This window comes from Pseudoliparis swirei, chromosome 1, assembly GCF_029220125.1.
Source record: "Pseudoliparis swirei isolate HS2019 ecotype Mariana Trench chromosome 1, NWPU_hadal_v1, whole genome shotgun sequence".
Taxonomy (NCBI): domain Eukaryota; kingdom Metazoa; phylum Chordata; class Actinopteri; order Perciformes; family Liparidae; genus Pseudoliparis; species Pseudoliparis swirei.
The window spans coordinates 15,707,969-15,734,793 of record NC_079388.1 but is presented as its reverse complement, the minus strand read 5'-3'; the positions used below and the strand labels follow the sequence as shown (position 1 = coordinate 15,734,793).

General features: G+C 41.5%; 1 protein-coding gene and 1 long non-coding RNA gene across 9 annotated transcripts in view; one reads left to right on the top strand and one right to left on the bottom strand.

Moving 5' to 3' along the window:
• The window catches only part of thrb (thyroid hormone receptor beta), an 87,601-nt gene that overhangs the window by 50,109 nt on the left and 10,667 nt on the right, over window positions 1–26,825 (bottom strand). Inside the window, exon 1 of one of the 6 annotated variants that reach the window (XM_056420713.1) lies at window positions 12,236–12,431. The exons of 4 other annotated variants lie outside the window; for them this stretch is intronic. The gene's annotated coding sequence lies outside the window, so the exon portion shown is untranslated. Of the gene's footprint in view, window positions 1–12,235; window positions 12,432–26,825 lie in introns of those variants that run through there. One more of the 6 variants, XM_056420704.1, reaches the window with a different exon arrangement.
• Window positions 19,740–21,399, top strand: LOC130197910 (uncharacterized). 3 transcript variants are annotated; one of them, XR_008832544.1, is made up of 4 exons: window positions 19,740–19,885; window positions 20,014–20,102; window positions 20,687–20,753; window positions 21,070–21,399. It is a non-coding gene; the product is annotated as an uncharacterized LOC130197910 (long non-coding RNA). The 3 variants fall into 3 exon arrangements; XR_008832542.1 differs by having other exon boundaries at window positions 20,687–20,765; XR_008832543.1 differs by lacking the exon at window positions 20,687–20,753 and having other exon boundaries at window positions 19,743–19,885; window positions 21,070–21,398.

Here is a 26,825-nt window from a genome sequence, read left to right as displayed (position 1 = left end):
AGGATTTATACAATAAAGTGATCCGTAACGTTAAAAGTAACACAAATCGTATTTAATATGTTCTAATAATACAGCAATTATAAAAATGTTTGATGCCGGTTGATGAAGTTCCCCTGCAATGTATTCAATGCATTTATTTTATTGTTTTATTATGATGAGCAGGTTTTTATGACTTAATCAGTTGGTTCACTAATTAGTAAACTAATGCAAATTATCTCGAGGCCCATATTAAAACGATGCACGGGGCATGGTGGTGATCAATGTGCCTTTTGGGACGTGTTCAACGACACGTCTGCTAGTTAAACGGCTCAATCGGAGCATAAAGTAAGACGCAGGGGTCAAAAAGGTCGTCTCTTAATTTCTCGTGGGTGTATGTCGGGCATAACAGATTAAATCAGTCAATTTAAAAGAAGGAAAAAAAGGGTTGCTACTGCAATAGACTGCGCCATATTCTAAGGGAAATATGAACATTCACTATTATATAATATATCATTGACAATAAAAGGTTATTTTCAGTGAATCTTTCAAACATAAACCGGGGCCTTAATCAATAATCTTTCCAGATCTCTTGCAGCTTCCCAGCTCCCACCTGTGGCCATTTGGCATCCCTCCTAACAACCATCCATTCCCCTTTGAGAGGGATGCAAAACAAATGGATTCAGACTGGCTGCTTCTGCGGATTTAAAAAAAAAGTTTGCAAGACTGAGCATGAGCAAAATAAATCTCTTCACACTTACAACCGCATTCAAAATAAGAAAAAGAGAAAGAAGCGGGTGAAAGCACCCCCCCCCCCCCGAATTAAAAACCATGAAACCAAAAACCAATAAAATAGCCGCGTGGAGATCAATGAGCTGCCACGTGTTCTGGGAATGCTCCGGCTCCCCGGCCGGCCCCGGCCTGACGGAACAGGGAGTGACGAACCTCCTTTGTCCCTCTCGTCCGCCTCCGGGCCGACGTGTGCGTACTCGGTTGGATTTCGACGGCGTGGCCTTGAGGATCCGCGCAGTCGGGTAACAGTTTCACAACACGTCTCTCCGCCTTGTTGGTCCCAGACCTCCGTCCTTCCCTCCCTCGGCCTCTCCAGCTCCACCCCTTTCCCCCCCCCTTCGTTCAAAACGCTCGAGAGCGATCCAGCTTTCAAGCAGCGTGCATATTTTTGGCAGGCGTCCCCACCCCCCTCCTTCCCTCCACCCCCTCCCGAGTACTGTACCCACACCATGCTTTTTGTTTTGGACACAAGCCTCGGCACTATCACGGACAAGAGGCTTTTGTGCAGTCATTTCGCCTAAATGTAAATCTATAAAACCATAAATACAAAAAAGCCTACAGAGACTTCAAATAGCTTATAATGATGCCATGAGTATACTGTTGAGGTGGAGCCAGTGAAATGTCCGTGGCTGCAGGAGTCAATACTTTCAAAGCTGTTTTAAGAAATCTTATGTACAAATGTATCTGCCGGGTTGATGACTGAACATTAAACCACAATGGTTTTATCAAACATAAAGTTCAGGACTACTACCCGTCCCAGCTGTGGAGTCATTGGCACATCTGTTTATTTATAAAGCATGTGTAGTTCTACGTATTTTACTTGTGATTTTGTGTGTATTTTATTATAATATAATGTTTTGTACTATCTGGACCTTGAATCTGAAATAAAAGTTTGATTGATTGATATAAAACTGTAGATTGGCCTCAAAGCAGACGAAGGCAGCGAAACAGCTGGACTGCCACTGGGGGGGGGGGGGGGGGGCGTTGGCCTTGTGGCCGGAGCTTTCCTCGGGTGGAGCTTGGAGAGGATGGAACCGACCTTCATTTCCAGTGTGACGACTCGCCAACCCGCTACATAAAGGAAACACTATTTGCCCCATTGGCAGTGAACCCGGACATAAATAAAGGAGGGGGGGGAGGGGGGCAGAATCGTCCAACGCCGCCGTGGACAATGTTCACGCTGTCCCGCGTCCAGATGGCCCACCTTCACATCAGGGTCAGACCATCGGAGTCAAAAGTCGTGGTCACACGGTCACGGTTATGACGACGACTTCTAGCGATCATCTGGATTTATGACGAGGACGACGACAGAACAGCGGACATTTTTTCCTCAAGAGAAACCGCCTTCTCAGGATAATCCCACGCTCTTGACGCAGCGCCTGCATTCATTTATTTTGGGGCTAAATTAATCAAGATAATCAATCAAGATAATCCTAATTGGGGTTTTGTTGCAGATGGCTAAATTTCGACTTGACCAATGGTTGAAATCTTTGAGCAACGACAAAAACACACACACACACACACACACACACACACACACTCTCCCTCTCTCTCTAACCAGAGTCGGCTCTGTGTACAACGTGCTACTTTTAGCCTTCGACACCCAGTTTGGGGAATCTGGGCCACACTGCGGGACGAACAACACAAAGTGTGACCAACAGGGCGGACAGGGGTCTCTTTCATTTGGTCCGTGTAGACAATCTATGATTTATTACCCAATATCGTTTGGCCCTACATGCCCGATGTACCCGGAGTGCTCCATCTCGCTTGTCGAGCTCCCTGCTGACTGTATTTGTGTGTGTCTGCGCGTGTGTGTGTCAATATGCAGCCAGTCGAGGACAGCCAGTCCAGCTGAAGCCTCGTGCACAGCTGTGAGTCGAGAAGAGGCCCTTTGTGTCGGGGTGCTTTCATGCGCCCTGAAGGAGCACAACATTGGAAGTCAGTGCATAAGAAAGGAGCTGGTACAGTTTGGGGGGGGGTAATGGATGCTTTTTGGACGTCCGAGGCCAAGTACAAAGCACCTCACTGCTGCTCTCTCTCTCTCTCACACACACACAAATATTCCTGTCGTCGTTAGCCTCTTGATTATCTCATTCTACATCCATTAGTGCCGGGTCGCATTTCTGCATCCAGTAATTCACCATTTTCCCCCCGACTCCATGCCAGGGGAAGCGCTCGCACTCACACCATCAACTCGCTGGAGGCCATTCATCGCTGGTAAAGTGCAGCGAGGTCACAGAGGAAAGGTGTGTGCGTGTGTGCGCGTGTAGACGCATGATTTGTTGGCGGAGGAAATGAGAATGGTCAATTGGTGAAAATCGGCCATCTTTACGTTCCTCCCGGCTGACCGGTGTTTTCCCCTTTTGTGCTAATTACGATTTGTATTTTTAAAAGTATGGATTAAAACACCAAAACTGCATCATTTCAAAGAAAGGTTTTCTAAAAAAATTAAATATCTTTCCATCAGAAGGAGTTTCGTGGTCGACAGCGAGCAGAACGTAAGATGCGATTGAAACCAATAAGTCGACTTTAAGTTCAGATGGATTTTATTTTATTTTTCAAACTGCATTTAAAAAATGTTCACGAATGAACTGCCATGCTCTCATCGTGGGAACAGTTGTAAAAAAAATATAAAAAAGGCATATTGATGCAAACGATGTCACATGAAGGGTTGTCCAACCAAATGTAAATAAGTCTTTTATCATAGACATTCATAATGGCGCACCTAATCAAAAATGGCAGAATTAATCTTTTGAATTTACAATTTTTTAAAGAGGCATCAAACCCCGCCCACTTTGACATCTCCACAATCACGGGCATGACTATCAGGATAAACGCAGAACACTCGTCAACATTTTTGCAACACGACGACACTGGACATCAAATTATGTTCAATTACATTAACTTAAAAAAATATTCTATACATAAAACCTAAGTCATGGTTAAGTAAGGTAGGAAAGGTAGAGAAATGTAAATACAAAGTATAACATGAACAAAATGCTCAGCCTGACAGGCATTTTACACTCCGCTGTATTCATGACTAACACTTATTTACTCACAATTTAATTTGATCCGTTTATTCTTTTTTATTGGGTTATTATTTCTAATTCATGTATATTTATCTGTTCAGTCTGATGTTGTTTACATTTTTAGTATCCGATTGTCAGCCATCTGTAACGCTCTTTGAATTGCACACACCCGTGGGAAAGGTGCTCTACAAATAAAAAAGGTCAAAGACTCCAACGTCAAAATAAATCAGAGTTACCGACATTTGAAGGGAACACAGTGGTTCATTACAGCCATTCAGTGCTTCCCCCTAATCCTCCAGAAGTAAACCCTGTTTGGGAAAAGTTCAGAAGTAATCTGGAGGTTTTGTTTATTTTCCACGAACGCCAGCGAGAGTTGGGCTCATCAAAGTGATGTCATGTTATGACAAAGCACCACAAATACTTGACAAACCAGTCAGAGCCTCTTTAAGCAGTTAGAACAGAGACACTGGGAACCACCGGGAAGATGGTCTGCAGGGATTGTTCAGCCCTTCACAGCAGGGGGTCTCCTCAGATCTCAAAAGCAGGATGGCCCATTATCAAAACACACACACACACAACGAGCACACATCCATGCCGCTGAGCGAGCCGTATTTAGAACGCAGCATCGTTCTCTCTAGAGTTGGAGAGGAACCCTGACCAGTGAAACCTTGACCTGAAGCCAAAGCTTAAAATTGGCATGAACACACATACACTCACTTTTTCTTTTGGAGGAAAGATCCGAGCACACAGAGGAATTCAAAGTATCCGGTGCTGTGTGTAAATGTCTGTGAGTACTTCAGTGTGTCTTTTACCCTTCGAGTCGGTGGTTGTGGCTTTAAACTTTGATTCGATAAGAGTTCAGGTGGTTAACGCCGTTAGAACGCCACGTGGATCGCTTGCCAAGTGACCGACAGGTCCAGGATGTTCCTGGTGTTTGTTCTCAAACAAAACAACAACACGCTATTTAGTATACAGCATACTTAACCCTCCTGTTACCTTTACATTTACTAACATATTTTACCCTCGGGGTCCATTTGACCCCAGCAATTAAAACCTCCAGAAAATTATTAGAATTAATATTGTTTCCCAAGTTTAAGTGTGAGGTACTTTATGTTTGTTTGTTGACTACCTAAATAGCCCTTTAAATATATAAAAAAGTTGATATTTCTTATATGTTTGACAGTGAAAAACAGCCTGGGGTCAAATTGACCCCAAAGAACACCGACATTAAACATTGAATGGGGTCAAATTGACCCGAAAGGTAACAGGAGGGTTAAAAAGGTCTCGCCGACCATTGCAAAGAAAAATAACTCAATCCAAACACGTCCTCAAACCTCGACGAGAAAATAGGTCATTTGTGATTGCTTTTCAACAATTATCCAAATATGATTAATATGAGAGCAATTTCTGACCATCTGACAGCTGTTGAGGACCGGCATGCACGACCTAAAGGAGCCACGAAGTCCATGCCCCATAACTATTCTGTACGTCGTGAAAAATATAAAAAAATTGAGGATTTTTGTAGCAGCGTGCCCCACCGACGTCTGCAAAGACACCAATACTGTATTTTACTTAAATATGTTGCAACGCTTTGACCCGTCGGCCTGGTGCGCCACTCTGTGGTGCAGCTCACCTTTCAGCTCGTTAACATGCAATACACTGTACTGGAGCTCAATTGAAACCTTCCTTTATGTTTTGGTTTATTTGATAAGGGATTAGTAATTAAAAAAATTCTGCAAGAGTTATGCCAAGAGGCTATTTTTCATCTGCAGTCCCAAGAGGTTGATGTCATAACACAAGCCTAAACACACAAGATTACATATACAATGTTTGTAGAATATTTTCACTTTCCAATTGTTTTGCAATTTAAGATTTTGATTCAGAGGTCGTCACTCGGTCTTAGCTCCGGGATCAGAGACCCCCGTAGTTTCGCAGACCGAGCAGAATAAGTCTCACTTCTTTCATATTTGCTCTTGAGATTTTCCAGGTCTGCGGTCACCGTAAGAAACATTCACCGTGGCGACGCCTCGTTGATAAAAATACTTTATCATGTGCCAGTTTCATCCACAGACTCAACGTGATAAAGAAACCGCCTGTTCAGACACGCTTAACTCAAGTGTGTTTAAGGTTGTTGAAAGCTTAGCCCGGCGCTTGTTCGCGAGCTTGTTCAAAGACCGACACCGAGACGAAATAGAGACGGCGGATTACTTTGATACTGAAGAAAACCTATACGTCTGTTTATTCTCAGGCCCGTAGACCCAATACAATGTACCAATACATTGTATTAAGGAAACACTTTAAATTATGTTTATTCTCAGAGCCATAGACCCATTACAATATACTAATACATTGTATTATGGAAAAACTTTAAATTATGGTTATTCTCAGACCCATAGATCCATTACAATGTACCAATACATTGTATTATGGAAAACCATAATGAAAACTTTAAATGATGGTTATTCTCAGGCCCATAGACCCAATACAATGTACCAATATATTGTATTATGGAAAACCATAATGAAAACTTTAAATGATGGTTATTCTCAGGCCCATAGATCCATTACAATGAAGCATGAACCCATAGATACGCTACAATGTACCCATAGATACAGGCAGTGTATGTCACACTCAATTTAAAATGATGCGTTTGTGTTTTAAGATGTGGCCGAGTTATGACTCCAAGAAGGATGATTATTTTTGCAACGTGTAGCTTTCCTCCCCAGGGGTCTCTCCTTTTGCATGGCATTGATTATATATGTGTATAACAGTTTATGCTAAAATGTGCCTGAAGTTCTTTCTATGTGTTAAGTTTTACAACAGTATTATTATCACGACAATGAAAGATCATACCTGCAAACTCATGAGGGGTGAAAAAGTTGACAACGGGGGGGGGGGGGGCAGGTGACTTTTGTTGTTGTTGTCACCACACCACATCCACGTTGTTTGAAGCCTCAAAGCTTTTAGATCCACAACTACAGTAATTTTATTGTTCTGACCACAAATCTAAATAATGATAATAAACAGTTTAAGAACAAAAGGTCCTCCGCTCTGACTCAGACCTGTAATGATAGTAATAACAAATATATATTGTCATTATATATAATATGGTTAAAGTCATTCATGAACCAACTTCCTTTTTTGTTGTTGCCTGAACAGTCCTCATGGACTTTTCCCTGAATCTGTTCTGTCTCTACCTGTTTGTCACGAAAACTCATATTATAACTTCTATACATATTACATACCTGCCATAAATATCATGATACCCGATACCAGAATTCAATACAATACCATAAAAACAATATGGTACCATAAATACGAGACTGGTATATTTATCTATAATAGTAATAAATAAAACATCTGTATGGTTCACTTTTTACCAACTTTTTCAACACTTAACAAATGACAGTAATATTAGTATTAATACAGCCAGATATGAATGAAACTACATGGTTCCATCATAGCATTGATGATCACTATGAGGCCGTTAGTCTCTGACCAGATGATCCACAGTTCATCAGGATGAGCAGCTGTAGAGTTACAGAACTTTACAGACTAAAACATTTCACTTCTGGCATCTTTTTATTTTTTAAGTCGAAGTCTCTAAAGCTGCGCCACTTCTCTCGCTGTGAGCTGCGCAGCGCAGTGTGCGCAGACAGCTCGACACGGAGCAGCGCGTGCGCTCTGATCGCTCTCTTAATGAAGTATCGATACTAAAAATATGCTAAATCACATCGTGTTTAACGTACGGGTACTTTGTTAGCATCGCTACACCGTGCAGCGTGACAGCAGCAGATGTAGCGGGCTGACATTCAAGCTAACCTGAACCCCCAAACGCTGAAGACATCTTGACGCTGATTGGCCGAGACGCGACACGTCCCATCAAAGATGTTTTATTGCGAAGAGCACCACTTCACACTTTTCTCCGCGTCTCACTGCAATCTCAACGGCAGCGGGCCAGGTGACCCCCCCCCCCCCCCAAAACAAAAACTCTCCACGATTCACGTGGATGACCTATTTTGAGTTCAAAACGGTGAATTTCACCGAAAGGTGACAAGTTTGCAGGTATGAAAGATGATGATCCTATGACGATTGGCTCCTTCAAATTGTGACAAATAACAACCGTCTTTCCTCTGTGTAGAAAAAACTAATTGTATATTTTTGAAGCACAAACTAAGAGGAAGAAATTCTCGCATCAATCTTTCTTTACAGCTTCTTGTTAACCGCAGGTTCGGTGTAGAGGAATCACAGAGGAGAAGCAAGTATGACAAACAAAAAAATAAAAGAAATGGTGCATTAAGGACATGCGCGCGAGAGAGCGAGAGAGAGAGAGTCAGCTATTTTCAGTGCATTATAATTTCAGAGAGCGGAGTGAGTCAGCAAAAGGATGAGAGGGAGAGAGCGGATGAGCAAAAAGAGAGAGGGTTTAAACGAGGGAGACTATCGGAGAGCGCGGCAGATGGTCGGCGTAGAGGGGATAAATATGAGTCAGGCCAACTGCAGAGCAGCGTCGAACAACATCCCGAGTCCAGAGGGCCCTTTGAATCGGAAGGGTGATGAAACCTCCTGTGTTTTTTGGCAGCGGGACAGTGCAGGGGTCACGCAGCTCGCCAAAGTCTTGCGTAACCGGCCTCAGTGCCGAAAAAAGCTCCCATTACGGCAACCCCTTAAAGGTGAAGGCCCGCCAGCACACGAGAGGGGGGGGGGGCTTAAAGCCAAGATGGCTGTATGCATCAACACAATGGTCATTATATCACAACTTTAAATCAAATTATAATAACTTGAAATAGTCTTTTTGCCTTTACTGGTAGTTGAGACGTATGAGAAAAAAAGGGGAGAAGATGCAATCAATTATAGGAAGTTATCGGATGGAAAAGGAGGTCGAAGCCACGTCAATATTTATAAATGACTAAGTGAAACCGATTGAAGAGTCAACGCCTCCACGTGTTTTACATTATGCACATCTACTGAATTTACTGTTCAGCTTCTTTTTTCTTCTTCTCCGATTTACCTGCCAGACAAAAGCCAGCAACTTGTTTCTCTGAATCCCAGATGTTGGACGTACATTCATCAGGTAAACACCGACACCGTTCCAACTGAATGATGTTCTACGTCTGCTTTATATGTAAACATGAGAGAGAGTCCTTCAGATCGGGTTGAGAGCATATTTGCATCGTGTGCTCTCTTCAGCCGGTGTCTGTAACGTGTTACCGGGTAAAACCTCGGGTACCACCCAGCTTCCCACTGCTCATAACGTGCAGAGAGAGCCAGAGTGAACTAAAAACCTTCAACATCCGAGAATCCCGACGACAAAAAGGGAACATTATATCGCCGTTGTGTTTGGTGGTACATTGAATCAAACGCATGGTTGACGTCCATAGACCATAACCGGATCTCGCCGGAAAGTTCGGAGACACGGAACCACCCGAGAAGCCGTGATTGTTGATAGTTTGAAAAACGGGGAAGGCGCTGTCGAAAACATTCTTTGGCAGGTGGTTAGATAAACCATCTGTCTCGCGCAACCAGCGGAGCTCCCGCTAAATCAAACTCCCGCTGAAGCCAGTCGTCGGGGAGAAGATTGCCAACACTGTTTTCCATCGAGAAAAAGCCTTCAGTGCCGTTCTCTGTTCTCCTTTCAATGAAGAAATAAATCGCCAGTTCTGATATAATTGCTGCTGCTGCCTTCCCCTAAACACCCCATGGTGCCTGTGGCTCCTCACAGGATGCCGATTTGTCCGAACAACTGGTGGGCGGGACACAAATGCGTTGCCTGAAGGTCATGGACTGTATACAAGGAGTGGAAGTCGTCATCGTGAAGCCACCCATTGGTTAGCGGACTGACGTTTTCAAGCCTCGAGTTCTCCACTTCAACGTTTGACATCTTAAATTACAGCCAACGCCTTCTTCGCTATTAGCAACCCGTCAACGCGACTATACTTGGATTGTGATGTAGAGACGCTGAGTGCTGCTCTGCTAGCGGCCTGTCAATCAAAAAGGAGCGACGCCCTGAAGCATAACCTCATGTGTATTCTAAACGGAGCCAAACTTTTCGATATGAACATCATGCTGAATTGAAGAAGACTTGAACCGAGCCATTGAGACCATACACTTATGTTTACCATGTTTACTGGAGGGAATTAATCAAGTTAGATGGACATAATTGTGCAACCAGTGGAGTCGCCCCCTGATGGCCATTAGAGAGAATGCAAGTTCAAGACAATTCTGCGTTGGCTTCACTTTTCGGAACCGGCGATTGACGACTGGACAAGATGGACTTTCGTGTGATCTCTTGATATTGTGAGAATACAGTTGCCGGGCAAGATAGCACAGGAGGACGGCATCTCTGGAACTTTGTGACGAATGGCAGTCCTCAGTGATGTCTACCACTTTGTTCAATCAGGTAAAAACAATAGTTCAGTTCTGCTGCTGTTTTCCCATCGGACCACCACACAGACACCCAACAAAGGGAAAGCCCATGACATCAACCACAACAAACCCCATGTCTCCTCTTAGTCATCAGCCATTATGTAATGCATGCTTCACACTAATCGTACTAAGAGGATTAGGCTGCCGTTGTATCCGTGTCGTTCTTATCGTCAACAAGTCCCATGAAAAGACTACACCCCAATGTCCGTTCCTCAATACTTTTAGATTTTATCAAACGCGAGAGATGCACCGATCAGGTTTTTGGTGCCGATCACCGATCACTGAAATCAGTATCTGCCGATCCGATAATACCGATCACCGATCACGGTGTCGATTGAAGCATTCTATTTATTGTGTAGCATTATTGCCTTGGACTATGAGGAAATACATATATAAAGCAACTCAAACATTAAAGAAATTACCGATTTCTTTCAACATTTAGGACTTTTTCTTTGAAAAATGTCCTAATTGATACATTAAAATTGATTGATTGCTATTGTAGGGGATTTCAGATATGTATGGAACACATCTGCATCATTCATTTTCTGGAACTCTTGGGGAAATCCATTTACAGGACTTTTTTTAACATACAAAAGTCTGATTTATTTTTATAAACTCTTCCTTGGTACAGTACAAATGTTTTAATGTTAACATAATTTAAGCTAAATCTCAGAAACGATCTGTAAAGATACAAAATCAGTTCATTGTTTACTTTTATATGTTCGTGTATGATTTGTCGACATCTTATTTTGATAAACGGATGTTGTTTCACGTGGTTCTTTCCGCTAACTTTGCAAAACCGGATGTTGTCACGTAAATCCTTTCCGCTAAAGTTATCAAAACCCTCGCGCGCTTCCGATCGAATGTGTTTACCGTGAGCATCAGTCTATAGGGGCTCAGACATGTGAGAGTCGGCTGAGTTGACCCAGAGATTCAACTCGGGGGACGGGGACGCCGCTCGGTGGTGAGGATCCCCTCTGACCTCTCACTCTGCGGCCCTCGCCGGGCGCATCGTCTCCGTTGCGGTGCGCGGCGATTGAAACGTCTGATAGTTCTCGCAGATGTTACGTCATCTGATCGGCCAAGTTTGAGAACGCCGATCAAAACCGATAATGGGAATATCGGCCGATATGGATCGGCGCCGATCAGATCGGTGCATCCCTATCAAACGTTGATCAAACACCAGTGTGTTGTTGGCGGACTTTATTCAGATGAATGCACCGTTGGTTCTCAAGTGGGTCGCAGGGCGGTTTACATGTGTGACTGAGTGAAAACAGATGTTCATGCTAGTGAAGGAGCATGTCATCCAAGGCAAAAATGTAGCTCTACGGCACGGAGGTATGAAATACGTCGACCCTCAAATACACATACGTATCGGTGGATACATCCTGCAATGGGTTTTTTCATGGGAATATCAGACGCATCCTTAAACCTTCCCAAAATGTGAACACATAAGATGCGGTAAGCCTCGGAGTTGGAGTACTATATCTTACATTCATAACGTGTGAGCTGTAGTATTTATTATATATTCCCAGCAGCGGTTAAAGTTGATCATCCAGAGTTTGCCTCCATGCCTTGTAGCATTACGTAGTTCCTCTCATATCACCAGCTGACAGCCACGAAGGCTTCGGTATACTTTGTGTGCATGTCGACCAGCATGAGAGAAAAACCAAAATACAAAACAGAGGATATGGGGATGCTATGTGGGTGTGGGTAGGTGGGAATCCGCATTTTCAATCAGGGTTCAGGGTCGCCTCCGCCCCGTGTGTATGTGTCCAAGACAAGACACTTAACCCCCCCTGTGCTCTGCTCCTACAGTTGATGAATGTGAATGTAACTGTGTAAGTCGCTTTGGATAAAAGCGTCAGCCAAATGACATGTAATGTAATGTAATATGGATCGACAACATTGCAGTAATTGCGCGGCCTGAATGTGAATCTACAAGGAAAATGCAATTGCCGTGCTCCATTAGCACGAGCCCACCTACCATGTGGTATCAATATTCTACTCACGATAATCACGTGCCTTCTTACCCCAATTCACCCCATCACTCGGAATGCACCGCTGAGCCGCACAGCCAGGGGCAGAACAGTGAAGATGAAGGCTTTTACAGCTCCTCTCCCTCCATTGCCATGAATAATTCAACCGCATCCAAACCTGAGAGCATTTTTCAACTTCCCCTGAAGTATGAAAACACAGCGCAGCTCCACACCGACTGCCGGGGGTTCATAAGCTCCTCACACCTAACATAAATCCTCTCCCGATTATAACGGGATCATATTAGGCCACACAACTCGAGGGTTTGCTGAAGGGACAGGTCGGATGTAAACCCGCACTGGGCCCCGTGTTATCCGTCTTGTAGGACCGCCGCAAAGAATCAGGAAATATGGATTTGGAGACGTCATTTTAAATTAATGCGGGGAAAAAACAACGATTTTTTTGCAAGCTTGCTAAAGAGATACTTCTCATTAAACGGATAGAACAAAAGAAAAAAACACTGCTCATCTAATACTGGACGAAAAATACTTCCAATCATCTAAAATCAAGTGTAAAGTGTTTTACAAAGACCTCGGAAGTGCGACCATACGCATATTTGCAACCACTCGTAAAAAGAAGTGCTTTAAAAAAAAATCAAATGTAATGCTTCTCGGAATATTTCTGCTTTATTTTTAGATTCAGAATCCGACATGAACATCGTTGAGTCTCACCAGAACTCGTAATAAAACCTCTCAGTCACTGTTTTGATAGTTTCCAGCCTTGGTTAAAGAGTCCAGAGTATGAAGTCCATGAACCGCTGCTATGAGCTATTAAAAGACAGATTATGTTGGACTTTGTCAAATTAATTTGTCAGTCCCACCTTTTTGCATGCAGCACTCCCTGCTCTGTTGACCGTATTTATGACGTACCGGTGTTACTATCAGAGGTATCGTCTGTTATCTGTCTGCTGGTCTGAGCTGACAAACACGCCGCCCCCTCCAACTGGCACAACGCGATTGGCCGCTGGGACATTGATGCAAAGTGTGGCACAAATCAGTGGCGATGAAGTCAAAAGTCACCAGATCTGTGACTAATGTTTAATGAAATTAATAATAATAAAAAACACAGGGAAAAACAAAGAAGCTAAAGTTCTACAATGTTACATGTTAAACACAAGTAACAGTATAAAACATTGTGGCCAAATAGAATACAAATATAAAATTGACAATTTTGATTTCAAATCAGGAACTATCTGTCAATCAAATGTCTTGATTCTTCCTACTCTGTGTGGCACGGACACATTTATTTGTTTTTCTTTACCCATATGGACATATTCAGCAGATCCCTACACGGGCACACAGGTAATGTTCAGCAAGGAGTGACAGGAGTGAGACTCACCTGTAGTGGTGCCAGCAGTTGATTATCACAATCCAGTCACATAGGAGGGAGAGAAAGGGTACAACATGAGTTTATTGTGCCTTAAAGGGCAGAAAGTCAATTCAGACGCAGAACCCCATTCACTTGAAGACCTGAAGATGGAACAACGCCAGACTGCACTCAGTTTAAGTGGCCTGAGAACATTTAAATCGGTGTTAGGTTTCACTTCAAGGCCTCCATTATATTCCTATTAAAAAAAACACACACACTGAATCAATGGGATATCTGTGGTACAATTCAATCAAATATGGTTCAATGTGGGGCTTTCCTGCACAGAACATGGTTTTAAAGAATCATTTACTTGTTTTATTTATTTGTGTGTGTGTGTGTGTGTGTGTGTGTGTGTGTGTGTGTGAGGGGGAGATCTGCCAAGTGATGTAGCTGCCAAGAGCAACAACAATGTTGGAATAGTCATTTAAGGTCCGTTTGTACTGCGATTAAATGCGCAGATTGCTCGTGACTTCAATAAACAGAAGAATCCCGAGCTGGGGGTTATCCCAGCGATTATTAATAACTTCTTAATTCTTCCATATCCTTAAAGTTGACATTCCCTCCCAAATTGCAGTTACTGCATCAGTCATGTGCAAGTGATTTGTATTTCCTCTTGCAAACAAAATAATATATGTTTTCCTCCGGATCCACAATTAAAACCAGCACAGTCGAAGTTACTCAGGACAAACTTTGAAAGCATTTATTGTTTTTTTTGTTTGTTGGTGAGAGATTGCACCAGGAAACACACACGGGCAAGTCAGAAGGATGTATCTTCAGGAAACATGAATGTCTGCACAGTACTTCACGGTTATTCATATGATGCATCATTTCAGCTAGGACCAAAGGGGACCAGCTGGGTAACGTTGACGTCCCTCAAGCAACGGAAAGTCTAACCAAAAAACATGAGAACCAGTTTAGAGCTTAACCTGAGATACCCAAAACGGCATGAGGCTGCAGTATACACATGTAGTAGGGCTATAGTATATATAAGAACAGATTACTCACATTCGAGTTATTGAAACAACTACTAAAATATACAATATTAGCAATTATGTAAAATGTATGACAGTTAAACGCAACTTTTTGCCTGCTATCAAGGCTGGAAGAGGATTAGACGACGAAAAAGAAGATTAGAGATGGTGTCGGCCACTTAATGCGCAGCTAATTAAGCTCATCCCCCCCGTCATCAAGGCGTACTGGGCCGACTCCACTGGCACAAATTGTGGCCTCGGTCTGTGTTAAAATATATTATATTCATTTGGCTGGTGTTTTCCAAGGCTGTCATAATGGAATATTGTATTCATGTCACAGACTACACTGAGCTTATTGTTCTTCTGCTTTGTAATTTAGTATTTTTGACTTCACGTTTAGTATTTTTGACTTCACGTCTCATGGGCTCATCGGACCCTATGAGACGGCATAGATCCTATCTGCTGATGGATCATCGAGGTCTGGGTCGTGGCCCACTGTTGAGACTCCGCCCACTCCTCCTCTCTACCTCCATCTGCCTGATGGATCGTGGAGGTCTCCATCGTGGAATATGCCTACTACGAACTATTCATACACTCTGTCACATTCATTGAATGTATTTTAACTCTAAATCTGTCCTTCTGGTCACATGACATCTATTGCATCTGTCCATCCTGGAGAGGGATCCTCCTCTGTTGCTCTCCTGAAGGTTTCTTCCCTTTTTTCCCCCTGAAGGGTTATTTGGGAGTTTTCCTGATCCGATGTGAGGTTTTGGGGCAGGGATGTCTATGTGTACAGATTGTAAAGCACTCGAGACAAATTTGTAATTTGTGAAATTGGGCAATATAAATAAACTGAATTGAATTGAAATTTTGAGCATTTTTGAAGTTATTTCCAAATGCTGGTTTGGTGGTGCGCCACACGGCCGCCGCAACTAGTGGCTTTTGGGGTTAAAGAGGTCAGGTCAAGGCGTCTGGAAAGGGACCAAATGACATGTTCTCGGAGAGCAACAGGCGTTTTGCAAGAGAAAAAGGACAAATGGCAGTCAAAGACTAAAAAGGTCAATTTGGTGTCGGACAACAAGCTACAGCTTTTTACTAAAAACCCTGTGTGCAGGCACCCTGCCTGTCTTTTATATTAGAGTCTGGCTGCCACACTTTTATTTGTGAATGTGTGACTACATGTTTTTCTGGGAAACTGCTGCACAGTTTGCTCTCCTCACTGAACTTTACATTTGTATGCTGCACAGTAACCTCTGTGATCAACAGCAGTCTTTTCCAATCCACAGGGGTCCCTCTTAGAGAAATGTCAAAAGAACTCTCCCCCCAGCCCCCACCCCCACCCCCTTTTCAACCAAAATACAACACACACACACGCATTAGTTCCAGGCTGTTTTGCCACAATGCCAATTAAAAAAACGGTCCAGCTCGGAGGCCGAGGAAGTTTAGAGTGCGCCGCTAAACTTTCAAATGGGGCCGCGGGCGGTCAACACTTTGAAGCTTTGTTTTGCTTTTACTGAAACCAATTCTTTTTTTCTTCTTTTTTTATCACTGCTGCACGCCAGTTTTACAGTGAGCTCCAATGCATTGCATATTTTATTTACAAAATTATGAAATAATATAAATACACTTTAAAATATATTTTAAAATGAATTCACGATGAGTCCTGGGGCGACCGTGGGTCAGCGGTCAGCAGCTCCGTCTTCCAATCAGAGGATCGGCGGTTGAATCCCCGCCCTAGTCGATGTGTCCTTGAGCATTGCTGCCCGTAGCCGTGTCTCCGGTGTATAAATCTAACATGTGAAGTGTCTTCGAGTACCTTAAAAAGCGCTCTATAAATTAAATGGATTATTATTATTTTTGTTATTATGAAACGCTATACAGAACTACAGGAGTTGCACCCATGTGCACGATGGGGTTTCATCACACATGGGTGGTGAAGGCGTCCTGTGCGCTGGATTTCCTTCACTCTTGGTGTGACTGCGACTGCATTTCTGTATCGTCTCTCCCTCAAAACAGCCAAACACCACAATCGTGTGATCCATCTGCTCCCAATACGTTCGAGCATCATCTGAGAACACAGCAGCGTTCATGGGCTTTGATGCATTCAGCACACATCGCGCTTCGGCACGCCCCTTTTTTTTATAAGACCACTTGCATCAGGGGACTAGAGCCACACACACACACACACACACACAGCGCGCTAAGCTTTTCTGACACCTTCCGAGGCAAACTAATAAATATTTACTGAAGTTCCCAATTGTTTGAGTCGTGAAAAAAAAACAGATTGGGAGATTGGGGTTCAAGCTCAGATTCCTCCCCCCCCCCCCCTACACACACACACACACCAAAGCACATTTAATTACAGCGTTTAGCCGACGTAAATCTACAATACGCTTCAGACTGGAAAGGTTAAGGTACAGGACGAAAGAAATAAATCAGCCTCAATCCAACATTAAGAGCAGTCGCGGGACTGTGGCAGAAGCACTGAAGCCGTTTGTTTACTTCTCAGCCTATTTCCCCCAAAATCAGGCTGAGTAATCTGATTACTTCGATGTCTAAATCTAATTAGCCAAATGTGTCTTCTCTGAAACTCCCGGTGCGAAGACACAAACTGGGATTTCTCTCTGGAAACAGTCAACGGCGCCGAGTTCTCGTGTCTCACAACCAACACCAGCCGCCGTCGTTTAAATCAAATTGTCAAGCGCAACACACAATGTTTCTTTCTTTCCATGAAGTTAATCTCCAAAGCACATCTATAAAATCTATTTAAAAAGAAGTCTGCAAAGATAACCACTTAGAACTCAAGTGTTTTGCAGGATTCTTCTAAGTTTTTCTCTTCACGGGATTTTAACACACACACACACACACACAGAAGAAGAAGAAGTGACACAGGAAGAGGAAGCGGAATGACAGGGATGAGTCGAATGCACCTCATGGCAAGAAATATGAACAGAGAACCCTGTGAAGATCTTCTGCACAATCTTGACTCGGATCCTTAGAGAGTCGACTTAACGCCAGAGAAAGCAAAAAAAGGAACAAGTTTGTCTGAAGTCGTGTTGCATTCAGGGCACAGCCTGACAGATTCCCTTCAGGCTGCTATCTGTTCGACTTCCTTCTGTCTAAGTGTCTGCTGGCTCTGTGATACGCGGAGAGTCCATGAAGACGTGTGACTGGTCACAATATGGCTGATACCAGCTTTCAATTTTTTATTTGTCACCACTTATCATGGTCACTAATCATACCATTACATGGCGGATGTAACACAGATAGATGAATAGCTCAAGAACATTATTTAACCAAAGAGTTAAAGCAGCCTATCGTAAACAAGGACGCTAAAAAATCATCTGCATACAAATAATAAGAGTGTCAGTTATCCAGGGTCATGAGTAATGCTGTTGGGATTTTCTTAGTTATAAAAAATAAAAGTAAATGCGAAAGAATTTTCTTCTTTCTACTTTTATTCATGCGATTATATATATATATATATATATATATACAGGGCTCCAGACTGCGACCAAATGGTCGCATTTTGCGCCTAAAATTAGACACAGTGCGAGTACATTTGTCATCAACTCGCGCATGCATGACCAGTAAATTAGCAGATTTTTTTATTTATTTTTTATATTTTTGTTGCTGACAAACTTGTTCTACACTTCAGCCCACTATAGTTAGCGGTAATGCCTGAATGACTGCTTTGCTAACCGACATTAACTCCAGAAGAAGAAGAAAGGAGACGAAAACAGAAGAAGAAGAAGAAGAAGAAGGCTGGCCTGTGTGTGAGAGCGGGGGGGGGGGGGGGAATGATTGACTACGGTTATAGGCTAATTTTACGAAATTTAAAGGCCAACTTGATCTACAAAGGAAGAATGGTGTAAAACTAAACGCAACATACAATAACGACACAGCATGCGCACAGTTTGTTGGCATCATCGCAGATACACTGAAACGGAAGATGTACACTGTAAAATGTAATAGTAAAGTTTAGTTAAAAAAATTAGTGAGCTTTACACATTTCTGCTTACTTTGTTGACCTTACTTTAAGAAACTTAGTAAAGAACACTTTTTGGTGAGTAAAGTTATTGAACTTATTATCTCAAGTAAGCTTTACTTTAAAAAAATGAGTGAGGCGGACTCGGAAGAAACTCGGGCGCACTCGGCAGCACTCGGCTCCAATACGCATGCGCAGTCGACCACTGAAGACGTTCTTTGGCGGAGACGGATTGGCGGCAGCGAGAAGGCAGTGCAGGTGTGCGAGTTACTTTAAGGTAAGTTTCAGCGTCTCAATAACGTTTTGCCGTTCATGTCCTGAGTATCTTCGCCATATTGTTCATATGTATATTCGTAGTTGAATGTTAACTTTACGAAGCGTTTAATGTAAGCTCGCTAGACCGTCAAAAGTTCAAAACAAACGAATCACAATGTTAATGGCGGACACCGTCGTGGCTGTCTCACTCGTGTGCATTAACGCAGCACTACGGGAGTCACACAACGCTACTGTCACTGAGTTAAGAGTGAATGCAATGTTAGGTTGAATGTAACGAGGAATAATTCAACTACAACCGTATGATGGAGAACTTCTCGGCCACAGCGACTGTGGCACGTTTTTTTATTTTTTACTTGTACATCATTTCTTATTTTGTGATATTTAATGGAAATGACATCCATTATAACCAATAGCAAGTTTGAAACTAAGCTCCCTGCCAACCTCCCTCGAGACTATTTATGACTTCAATCTATCTATCTATATCTAGGAAAAGCATTTGTAATCATATTTGTCTGTGAAATCTTCCATTAAACTGATGGCTTTTTAGCCGTAAAAATGCATCTTGACTAATTGCTTTTGTTGTTTCTTTTGTAGGCTTTGAAAAACCTAGCAATGAATTGTAAGTATTGCTTATTTTCTTCTACACACTACTGCATAACACATGGAAGCGTTGCCAGATTGAGTCCATGTCTTCACACAGTGTCTCCTGAGACGACCATGAAGGGCCGATGAGGGGAGCTGATGAAATCTGTTCAATCTAGAAGCCACTAGTTTTCTGCCCAGTGTGATGTAGTATGTTGTAATGTGTTTACTGTCGGTCTAATATGACTAAATATTAATTTATTTCTCTTTCCGTTAGATTCTGGCTGAGTTCTGTCGCTTATCAAGCAAAAATCGGAGTTGCAATCAGAGTTCTTCAAAGATCTCGACAAATACACTCCTCGCTTCCTGGAGAAGTTCAAGACCCAGAGGGGGAAAGTGTCGGACAGAAACTTGAATATCTGCAACAAGTCACACCTGGGGTAAGTTTATCAAGCAGTCATTTTTCTTTATGTGGTTAATAAAGTAGTGTCACAGCATTGCATGCAGAGCTATCAAATGATTGTCCTTTAACACTTGTGAATTGTGTGTGTTTAAAATATTTTTTTAGAGTACAGATGTGACTGGGAGGTGAACAGCAGTCCTCCGTGGCTCTCCCGTCATCCTTGGAGATGACAACGCAGACTTCTTCAAGAATTTGTAAGTAGACTTTAGTCAAAATTATTTAATTCCACACCACAGGATGCCCAATATATCTCATGTGTTCTGCCTGTTAATCTTTTGGTATTGGCTACTTCTCTTCCAATCAGTGCTTCTACTTTTTGATTCACTTATCCCTGATTGGGGCCCTTTTAGTGGGATCTCCCGTCTTTCCAGTCAGGTCCAGTTGCAGCTCTCTAGTCGCCCCATTCAAAACCCAAAGGCCTTCAAAATAAAAAATTACAAATCATATCACACCTAAATGGGCATCTGTACACCTTCACATGTCTGCATGATGGTAGAGGGGTTCTACTAATATCTCCTGTTACCAAAAAAGGGTTTTCACTTGTAACATTATCGCTATTTCTTTGTTGCTTTTGGGCAATATGCTCGCTCTCCTGCCACAGGAGGTTCAGGAGCAGCCAATATGATGCAGGTGTGACGGCTGAAGATGGCAGGTACCTGTTCAGCCTCCTGTGGTAGGAGCACATTTCCCAGAAGCAGCAGTGACAAAGAAATGTGGATGTTTACCACGAATATGGTTGGTTGCCCACGTATTAAACGTTGGTCTTTCTTTATTGAAGGTGTGAGTTTAGGATGGCGTGAAGCTTCGACTTGACCCTATGGAAACACAGCAGATGCCACCAAAGGGTCCTGATCGGGGTGTGTTGTGATGCAACTGCATCGACCTGTTCTCAGGCCCTTCTACATTTGCTCTATTATTGTTGTTCCATTCAAATATCATCCCTATTTGTAAATATGATAATTCATATTCTTTATTATTAGCTTTTGCAATCATTCAGTGAATCACATGATCAATGATTTAATCATCGCACTCACTCCTGAGCATCTTTCACTTGATTATCTAATATTATCAGAATCCAAGTAACCATTGTGTGTTCTACCATAGAAATGCAACGTGAAATTTGGCATATAATTGTGTTTTTTATGCTGCTCTTGTTATTAGGACTCTGATGACCTTCTGGACGTGTCCCACGCCTCCATTGGGACCCTGACGGTGCTGAAGACATCGTGGCCTCCTCACTCGCTGGACCTGGAGTCTACAACTACTGCCATCGTTTTGGGAGGAACAGTCGTGATGGGTGACCGTGATAATCTTCCCCGTGCCGTGTGGCTACTCTTCGGACTTATTTACCCCTGAATTTGGAGTATCCTCAACGAGTGAGGAACACCTTCTGAATTTATTCATAGAGTGCTTCTCACTTGGACCAAAAACCCTAAAATACAATCACTCAAAAATCTACTGATGCCGTTTGGGAATGTGTTCATGATGTGCATTCAGGCCCGAGAACTTCACCCTTCTATCTCCAATAAAACTCTTTTATAGAAAATGTCTGTTTTTGTTGTTTTTCTGTCGTGAAATTTAGCAAATGCCGAAAACGCTGTGTTCATTATATTTCTGCGTTACAAAACCTAATCTGGCAACATGTTCAGCTTTTTAAGCACGTTGTTTGAGTTTTAAAACATGTGTTTTTCTTCTAAATAAACGTTGTCTTCCATTGTAACTGTTCTCCTTCTTTTGTTTCAACAACTTACAGTTTTTAGTTCAGCTTACTTGATCATTTTAAGGCAATCGGTTTCCTCACTATTTCTAAGTAATGGGATCTCATTGACTAGTAGAGTTAACTAGTTCTTATTAGTACTGTTTACTTAATATAACTTGGATCTTTTTAGTTGTCTTTTTTAAGTTAACCTAGTAACTAATAATTGTTAAGTTAACTATACTAATGTTTACTGCAATTACATGAGTTGCCTAAACTTAGTTTCTTTTAGCTTTAAGAACTTAAAATTATTGAGCTACTTTACTTAGAAATGTTGAGGCAATCGGTTTCCTCACCTTTTTCAAGTAAAGTCAATTTATTCCATACTTAAAGATTTTTAAGTTACCTTCACTCGTATCTTTTAAGTTGTCTGAACTGACATATTATGAGTTGACTTAACTTATGTTTACTCCAATTACATCAGTTGCCGAAACTCATTTATTTTTAGTTTTAAGAACTTAAAATTATTGAGCTACTTTACTTAGAAAATTTGAGGCAATCTGTTTCCTCACCATTTTCAAGTAAAGTTAACTTATTACATTTTACAGTGTACGAGAAGATTAAGGACGCTCCTTATCTGTCAATCACGATTGATGGGGACACAGATACGTCAACAAAAGAGTGTGAAATCATATATGCCAGGATCCTGCAACAAGGGAAACCAACACATGTTTTGATTGGCCACATCGAAGTGCAACATGCACATGCTCAAGGTATGTTTTCTCTCAAATTATGTTTAAACTCAATTCAGTAACTTCTTAAGAGTTCTCTGTTGTGAATGTTTTGCAGTTCATGAAGGCAAACAGGCATAAGATTGTATATTGTCAAATTATTTATCAGTAATACAGTAAAAATGATGGGATAACTTTGCAAGTCGATTTATAGTGTGCGCCCCTACATTTTCTGCTTGCGCCCCTAACATTTTAAGTTAGGGGCCACTGTGCTCCTAGTAAAAAAAGTTAGTCTGGAGCCCTGATATACTTTATTTTTCTTATGGGATATGTATATAAATATAAATATATACATAAACTATATTTTTCTCATGGGATATAGATATATACAGGACTGTCTCAGAAAATTAGAATATTGTGATAAAGTTCTTTATTTTCTGTAATGCAATTAAAAAAACAAAAATGTCATGCATTCTGGATTCATTACAAATCAACTGAAATATTGCAAGCCTTTTATTCTTTTAATATTGCTGATTATGGCTTACAGCTTAAGAAAACTCTAAAATCCTATCTCATAAAATTTTAATATTTCCTCAGACCATAACAGCTGAGTGTTTGTCAAGGCTCAGGAAACCCTTGCAGGTGTTTCGAGTTAATTAGACAATTCAAGTGATTTGTTTAATACCCTACTAGTATACTTTTTCATGATATTCTAATATTTAGAGATAGGATATTTGAGTTTTCTTAAGCTGTAAGCCATAATCAGCAATAAATCAGAATAAAAGGCTTGCAATATTTCAGTTGATTTGTAATGAATCCAGAATGCATGACATTTTTGTTTTTTTAATTGCATTACAGAAAATAAAGAACTTCATCACAATATTCTAATTTTCTGAGACAGTCCTGTATATATACATACACACACAATTTCATATTTTTGTCTCTTTCTTTCTCATGATATGTATATATACACACATTATTTTTATTATGGTATATATATACACACACATCCCATGAGAAAATTAACTATATTTATTTATTTATCTTTTCTCATGATATGTATATATATACACACACATTATTTTTCTCATGGGATATATATATATATATATATATACGGTGGTTGCTCTGTCGCCACGGATGTACATAAAACGACAAAGTATTTTTTGTCCGGTCGAAAACATTCAAACAGGCAGTTCAGCATAAGGAGCGTCTCTTTATCTGTGATTTCGAAGTAGGTTTATTGACATATATACGAACAGTGAAGATACGACTACCACGGATTACAGCAACATGTGTGTGATGTTCTGCATTTATGGTTTTATGACTCGACGACGAACGCTGCCAGATTTTTTAGCCAAAAGGTGGATGGGTTCACAAAACACAGTTGTGATAACAATAAAATATGATATTTGGCCAAGGATTTGTCTGTGCACCGGTACATACACATTATATATATTCTGTACAAACAAGAACAGCAAAGTCAGGTTAATCCTGAACGGTCTTAAACTTCCAGGGTTTGCAAAGTGAAATCTGATTTACTTGATTTATAGGGAATAAATTAAGTGAGGAGTCAGGTCACTTCATTGTGAACATGAGTTTATGGTCTCTGCAACTCGTCTTCTTGAATACAGCATGTTGTATATTTAGTAAATTATGGTCCCATTTATATTTAAATAAACCATAAAGCAGGGCATGCTTTAGTTTAGGGCGTGGCTACCTTGTGATTGACAGGTCGCCACCAGGGCGTGGTCTGGGTTTCCAACAACTACAATTAAAGAAAGTGTGCACATAGAATTTGGTTTGAGGGTCCATAAACTTAATAATATTTTGAATTTATACAGCGCTTTTCTTGACACTCAAAGACGCCTAAACATACACTACCGTTCAAAAGTTTGGGATCACTTAGAAATGACTTTATTCTTCAAAGAAAAGCACTTTTTTTCAATAAAGATAACATTAAATTTATCAGAAATACACTCTCGACATTGTTAATGTGGTAAATGACTATTCTAGGTGGAAACGTCTGGTTTCTAATGAAATATCTCCAGAGTTGTATAGAGGCCCATTTCCATCAACTATCACTCCAGTGTTCTAATGGTACATTGTGTTTGCTAATCGCCTTAGAAGACTAATGTCTGATTAGAAAACCCGTGCAATTATGTTAGCACAGCTGAAAACAGTTATGATGGTGATATAAGCGATACAACTGGCCTTCCTTTGAGCTTGAAGTTTGTAGAACAAAATTAATACTTCAAATATTAATCATTATTTCTAACCTTGTCAATGTCTTGACTATATTTTATATTCATTTGATAAATAAAAGTGTGATTTTTCATGGAAGACACAAAATTGTCTGGGTGATCCCAAACTTTTGAACGGTAGTGTATATCTCGACGACCCCTTTTCCTCGTCTCCGCTTGGCTTTCTGTCGCCCTCAATTCTCTCCGAAGCCCTCTCATAGCCCTTAATCTCCACTGTGGAGCCTCTTTCAACATCTGGAGAACATACAGGAAGATCAACGGCAATGGACGTAAATTAAAGTGCATTAAAAATAACTTTTGTTGAACAATTGAGGCATGAAGCTATTAAATTGAGCTTGTGGGATGTTTCTCGAGCCATGCAATTCTTTTTACGATTAAGCCAATCCGTGTTTTGTGCTTGGAGTCTTTTCTTTTTCCTTTTTTTTTTTAAAGATGAGATTTAAGTGGATTAACATCGGAATGACATCAAGGAGCTTCGCCAAAACCCCTTCAAACTGATTTGAGTTTACATTCTTACACTTTAAAAAAAAAAAATTATACATGTATTCATGTTGCTGCTAAAGCATGTTCAGAAGACCCGGAGACGAGTTCTGTTGCAGGTTAGAAGGCAAACCACCTTACAATAAGATCCTTCTTTATTTGTATAAAGGGAGTACACAGGACTACAGCCAGGCTGCAGACTTAAAGTAATAATTCATGCAAGAAGCAAGATGTTTTTTATAGGTCTGTAGGATTTTTATAGATACTGTCAGAAGCTCGGCTCTTTACGAGGACCAACGGATGTTTGATGCAGTAAATGATCTCAACAAGAGGAATGTCAGATCATCGGTTAGGACACACCCTTCTTCATTTAACCCATTAAACCTCTCTCTCGAACGCGGGGTTAAGCCTCACAGACGGCGAAAGACATTTTCTTCGAAGCGCAATCTATGACCGCTAAAACCAGAACTAAAATCCCCCATGTTTAAAAAGTGTCCGTCTTCTTCAGCTCAAGGCTCCAGTGTGTACAGCGGAGCTTATCAGAGCGCTCTCTGCTACTCTGGTTGGTGGAATGGGGTTAGACTCCACTCAATGTTGTGGACTGCATTACCAAAACAACGAGCTAAAATATGCAAACACGCTCTGCACCGGAGGGGGGGGGGACCGCACGGTTGAGGGGGATAATTCCCCGTGGGCGTGGCCCTTTAAGTGGCACCTTTCTCATTACACACAGTCATCTAATCCATTAATGAAACAAAACCAGAGTTAGTTCAGCTGCTACTCGAACTTCCTATGGTTGCCCTTTGCTGACAATAACCATGTACACTGGCATTTGTTTGATTTGACCATTATATGGTCTGCTTTTTATCTTCCGTTTGTTTATATATTTTATTTCACCATCTTTTACTGGGTATCGTACTTGGCTCTTTTAACTGTTGACATGTTATTGCCAAATTGTTTTAATTGACTACTGTACTGCACTTAGTGACACCGTGTCTGTGATAAGTGCAACATAAATACACTTTACTTACTTACAATAGCCCGAAGCTATTGCTTGTTCTATTAATGCCAACCTCAACTTGATGTGGTGGTGTTGCTCAGCTCGTTTTCACCGTGTGAGATGGCCAATATGAGCGCCATCTTTCACATCGTACGTTGTTATTTGACCCATTTTAATAGAAGCATATTGATGACAGCAACTTTAAAGTTGGATTGTATAATTGGTAATATTGTCCAACTACTGGCGTTGTCCCTTTAAATGACTCGACATGCGCTTTGCTTCGATTACGCAATAACCTTTATTACGAATGCCGACCACGACACCTGAGAAACACCGACGAGCATCTGGATAACACCTTTCTGAGCACGTTTTGGGAATGGATGTCTGTGGCAGCGACAGGACCGAGCCCAATACAGAGAGAACCTCGGAGAAACACGGCAGCCGAACGCACACGACCTCGGACAGAAAGAGCACAAGTGTCCGAGGCAGCGAGTCAGGGCAAAGTTGGCGTGTCCTCGAATGACCACGCCAACGATACAACTAAAAAAAAGAGATCACGGCAAACTAATAACCCCCTGCGAGTCTGACAAATGTGTGGAGGAATCTGCTCAAATCTAAAATGTACAACACTTGAAGACGTCAAGAAGACTTAAAGCCTGGAGCCTCCGAAAGCTCAAAAGTTCCAACGCCGCATTCTCACTTTTTGCTCATTGGTGGAACCAAAATATTGCCTTAAAATCAGTTTC